The sequence below is a fragment of the Rattus norvegicus genome, chromosome 18 (genome assembly GCF_036323735.1).
Source record: "Rattus norvegicus strain BN/NHsdMcwi chromosome 18, GRCr8, whole genome shotgun sequence".
Classification (NCBI taxonomy): Eukaryota; Metazoa; Chordata; class Mammalia; order Rodentia; family Muridae; genus Rattus; species Rattus norvegicus.
In genome coordinates, this window is record NC_086036.1 from 30,085,416 (window position 1) to 30,091,306 (window position 5,891).

Genomic DNA, 5,891 nt, shown 5'->3' on the forward strand with positions numbered 1-5,891 from the left:
TAAAGCCTGTCCCCCAGAGCTCTGAGACACTTCCTTCCCCCTCAGAACAGGGCCGGTCTTTAGCTATGCGTGGTGTTGAGAGTTGGGGGTGTGGGTGTGTGTGTGTTCTGGCCAGCGTGTTTTCCTGTTTGTATTATGAGAGGAAGTTGGCTGTGAGTCAGCAGACACAGGAACTGTCAGCAACCAGAGGAAGACCCCAGCTTCTGGGGGAAGAGCAGGGGAGTGTGAGGAACCAGGTCCTATCTCTTCTTGCTGTCCCAGCTCAAGGAACAATTGTCATCTTCAGCCTCCTACAGCCCCACTTCCCCAGGGCCTTCCCTTCTAGAAAAAGGATGATAATAATAATTAATAATTAAAATGCCCATAATAATAGCTACCAATTATTGAGAGCTGCCTGTGTCTCAGGCCCTATGCAAACACTGCTTTGCAAACTTCAATTACTCATCACAATATTCATATAAAAGAGGAAATTTTACGACCTTCGTTTTATAGATAAGGAGACAGGACCGTTAAATGACTTGATTAAGCTAGAAAGCGGCAGATTGTCCAAGTCACCCATAAACCCTGACAGGACTCCTGAAACAGGTCCCTCCCTGTGCAGGAGGACCCCCTCCTTTCCTTCATATTGATGACAATGCTTCTCACCCTACAGCTTCAGCTATAAGGAATTACATTAATCAGGGTCCCACTGCTTCCCTCTGGAAACTATGAATTCCTGACGTAAGACCAGCCTGGAACAGGGCTTAGCAAGAGATCTGGGGACTTTCCTTAAACTGCATGATGGCCAGTCTGTGACCCCTCCTCCTAAGCTCTCCCAGACCCAGGCTCCTGCCCTCTCACAGCAATTCCCCCTTATCAAAACCTCTAGTTCTTTCCCAGGCCGTCCAACCTCTTGTTGGAGGGCAGGTTGATCCTGCAAGAGAGGAACATTACTAGGGGTATCCGACCAAGGTGCAGAAATTCCAGCCATTAGATTTTGTTTCCTTTTGGCAGCCATGTAGCCATATGAACCCCATCTCACATAATGTTTTAAAATGCATAAAACAAAACATATAGGGGTATAAAGGAAACCAATTGTATTGCAATAAAGTTATAAAACTATTTTAATGTCATCTAGTAATGTATGTGCTTTTTTTATTAATGCTTTAAATAAGATCAAGTGTTAGGCTGATACCTTACATAATTTTAAAACAGTAATGAGCATAAATGATATTTTAAAGGTCTACAATATCGTGGTATGGAAATGTATGTGATTTCTACTCCTAACAAAGCTATAATTATGGCTAAAATAATATAAATACGGCTTGTCATCCCTTTGTAGCTGAAGGGGATGGTAAATATCACCAATTTTCCTTCCATTTGAGTTCCAAGTTAAGGACACCAGGGTCAGGGAAGAGCTACAAAGATTAAGACCTGGCTTCCTCTCTCAGGCTCTGCCCTCTCTTCCTCCACTCAGTGATAAGAGGTGGGTGGAAAGCGTCTAGATTGCACTTTCTTCTCTTTTTATTCCCAAATCATTCTCTCCTCCACCTCTTCTTCCTCCTCTTCTTCCTCCTCCTCTTCTTATCAATCTTCTCCCTGCTTTCTCCTCCTCTTTTTTTTTCTGTAATTTTTTTTAAAAATTAGTTCCTGTGTCTGGATAGTTTTGTCTCATTGTATCTGTGCAGGACTTGCATGCAGTGTCTGCAGAGCCCAGAAGAAGGCATCAGATCCCCTGGAACTGGAGTTAGAGACAGTTGTGAGTTGCCATGTGGGTGCTGGGAATCAAATACAAGTCCTCTGGAAGAGATATCAGTGCTGTTAATTATTGAGCCATCCCCCCAGTCCCCTCTGCTCTCTCTATTGCTCCATTTTGTCCCGCTTGCTCTGGTCTCCATACCATCCACTTTGGATACATTTCTGTTGCCGCCCACCCCCCCGTTCCTATATGTCTAGCCCCTGGCTTCTGTCTCTCTGTGCATCTGGGTTCTCATAAGTCATCCTTGAAGGCATTGATCAGATTCAAGGGGGTTCCAGCAGTCTAGACTCAGAAAGATGAGGACTGGTTCTCAACCTGTGGGTCACAACCCTTTTAGGGGTTGAACAACCCTTTCACAGAGGTTGCCTGAGATCATTGAAAGCCACAGATGTTTACATTATGGTTCATAACAAAAGCAAAATTATGGTTGTGAAGTAGCAATGAAAATAATTTTATGGTTGAGAGTCATTACAACATGAGCATCTGTATTAAAGGATGGCATCATTATTCTTAATGATGGGCCACTGAGCTAGAGTCTCTGGATAAGGAGTGCCCGAGGGCCTCAGGCTCAGATGTGAGCCAAAAGGCTTCTCTTCCCCCTTTCATTCTTAGCCTTTGTAAACATAGAAACAGGTCAAGAGCAGGTGGCTGGCAGTAAAGGCTGGGGTGGGAGGAGAGTGCCTCTGGAAGGAGGCAACGCTGAAGCCCCTGTGCGTGTGGATGAAGGCACGGTGAGTCTTTCCCACACTTCGCCATGGAGCTTTAATACAGAGGCTCTGGGTGGTGAGGCTTCCCTGTTTTCTTCCACCACCCATCTGAGCATTGCTCCGGTCTCCTGTGAGTCTCAAGAACAGGGGTGGCTCAGAGCAGGCCTGCTTCTGTAAGAAATGAATGAGTCCCAGGAGGGAAGAAGCCAGTATGAGTGGAAGGCTAGCATTGCTTGGAAAGTTCTCTTCTTTTCCAGGAGGCCAGCCTGGAGCCACGCCGCATCCTGAGTCAGATCATCACTGAGTCAGATCATCACTACCTTCTTCCCAATAAGAACATCAGGACCAATCCAAGCTCACTGAAGAGATAACTGAACTGGATGTTGTTGAACAGCTCCTGGCTGCCTGCTCTATGGAACCTAAATAGAAGCTTTAGGACCCACAAGAACGAAAGTCTCCATACAGACATAAAATATGAACAGCTCTTTCAAAGCCGTACCTCACAGAAGGTCCCAGGACCCACGACAGCCCTTCTGAGCCACCGCAAACTTTAACCGTTAGGCTCATCCCCCCAATACATTATCTCTCCACGCCTTTTCCCCAAACCAGCCCAGTCTTTTTCTTTCCCATGTCCTTCACCGTGTGGTTTGATTTGGTCTCTGGCATTTTGCAGGCAGACAGAAAAAAGTGTGATATTGGGAAATACTAAATTTTAACTCTAGCATAAGGGACAAAAGGGCATTGATGAACCAGAGACCGGCCAGAACCAGTGCAAAGGGGCAGAACACCTCCTTCCATGATGACAACACCTCTCTTTTCCTCAACCCAAACACGACTACCAGCATCTTTATCTCTCTAGAACTCACTTTGTTCACACAAAGTAGGTGTCACATCGTGATTAGTAACAAAGTATCCCTGGTGGTGGTGGGTGCCTTTGATCCCAGTACTCAAGAGGCAGAGGCAGGCAGATCTCTGTAAGTTGGAAACCAGCCTGGTCTACAGAGCTAGGTCCAGGATAGGTAAGGCTACACAGAGAAACCCTGCCTCAAAAACAAAACCAAAGGAGGAGGGGGGGAGGGGGAAAGGAAGAGGGAAAAGTCTCTGCAGTAAAACAACCCTGGCACTGGTTCAACCTGCTGTGTGACCTGAGCGAGTGACCTAACTCTCTGCGCCTTGGTTTCCTTTTCTGAATAAATGGAACTGTAGCAGGCTCTTGTGAAGATCAGTCCATGGAAATACATGAGTCATGTATGGAATGGGCCTGATTCACAAAGGCTTAGTAAGTGTCCCCATTCCTTGCTGGCGTCCTTTCCTGTCACTTGCCTGGTAACTCTGGAAATACATTCTGCTTGCCTACTTAGTACTCCATCACCCTGGCACCCCCCCCCGTGGCTGTTTTAATCAGTCTGCTGTGGCTTCTCATTAAGGCAGGATAAAAGGAGGGAACATTAAGGGGCTGCAAAGGAGAGGCAGACACTGTTCCCCAGCTAAGAGTCAAGAATTGGCGAGGCAGAGGGAGCACATGCCATCAATCCAGCACTTGGAAGGCAAAGGCAGGCAGATCTCCATGAGTTTGAGGCCAGCCTGGTTTACAGAGCGAGTTCCAAGACAGCCAGGACCACACAGAGAAAACCTGTCTGAGAAAACAAAACAAAACAAACAAATAGACAAAAATAAGAAGGAAAAGAAAGAAATCAAGTTAAGAATGGCGGCATAATTATCATTTGCCATGAAGGGTGTCTATGTATAGACAGTACCCCTTTTATATATCAAATAAAAACGTTTAAAACAACAAACCATGCTCAAAGGCTAAATATGCATGGGCTTTGAGTGCCGCCTGTCCCCGTTACCAGCTGTAAACCTGCAATTGTCTATGAATTTCTCAAGGAACCCCACTTACAACAATGCATGAACCCCATGTTCAGCTTTTGAGAGGCACAGTTTTATTTTATCAGATTGCAAGCATGTTCAAGGCACCCCAGGAACCACACTATGATTTCACTTACTGAAAAAAGTGATGGGGTGGTGGTAGTGTGTGTTTCTGCGCAGCCCTTTGAGATTTAATTTGAGAGGCACTAAAACTGTGTGATACAGCTGCTGCTGAGACACTTAAGCGCGGTTCTCCTGATCTCATGCTTGGGTGCATATACTGTCCATTCCCTGAGTACCCCTCTTTCTACTACACCCCTGTTCAAATTTGTGTTAAAATCTCTTCTTAATAAGTTTCAGCTGTTCTTCATATTAGACTGTGCTGTAACTCTTTTCTGGGGCACTTTCAAAGCTTCTGGCTTTACCTGAGTCTCAAAAGGCAAAGCAAAGCAAAACAAAACAAAACAGAAACCCCTCACATCCTCAGGCTCCTCTAGGTGGCCATATGGAGCTGTGTTTTTTAGCCCCCACCCCCTGCTACCATTATGGTCCAGTTACTCTGATTACCTTCTCTGTTGTACTTCTACCATCTCCCCAGTTCCCAGCTGTCTTTTTATCGGTTTTACCACTCTTGCTACTTTTGGTCCTATTTCCCGTCACTCCTGTAACATCTCTGCCCCTCTAAGCATCCCCTGTAGTGTCCTCTAGGTCTCATTCCTTCCCCTGCCCTTCATTCTCCAGGAGGCAAAGGGCACAGACTTAATGACTAAACTGGCTGTTTTTTTTTTTTTGTTTTGTTTTCTTTTTTTTTTTTTTTTTTTTTTGGTTCTTTTTTTTTTCGGAGCTGGGGACCGAACCCAGGGCCTTGCGCTTCCTAGGCAAGCGCTCTACCACTGAGCTAAATCCCCAACCCCTAAACTGGCTGGTTTTATAAGCCAGGATTCTCCTGGCTGTCTTAGTCAGGGTTTCTATTGCTGTAATGAAACATTGTGACCAAAAAGCAAGTTGGGGAGGAAAGGGTTTACTCTGCTTAGACTTCCACATTACTGTTAATCACCGAAGGAAGTCAGGACAAAAACTCAAACAGGACAGGAGCCTGGAGGCAGGAGCTGATGCAGAGGCCATGGAGGAGTGCTGCTTACAGTCTGCTACATATAGCTTGCTCAGTTTGCTTTCTTATAGAACCCAGGACCACCAGCCTAGGAATGACACCACCCACAATGGGCTGGGCCCTCCCCCATCAATCACTAATTGAGAAATGACGTATAGCTCCATGTTACGAAAAACTTCCTCAATGGAGTCTGCATCCTCTCTGATGACCCACACTTGTATCAAGTTGTCACAAAATCAGCCAGTACAACCACCATGTCTGCCAACCTTTATGTGGATTCTGGGGATCTGTCAGGTCCTCACACTGTCCCAGAAGGCACTTTTCCAACCAAGCCATCTGCCCAGCCCCTTGTTTCATCTTTTTCTCATATTTTCACCAAGCATCTCTGACCAGCCACTGCTCCAGGGTAAAGAGACGGAACATTAGCGTATAGAGAGTGGGGAAGGGAAAATTCACCTAAGAATCC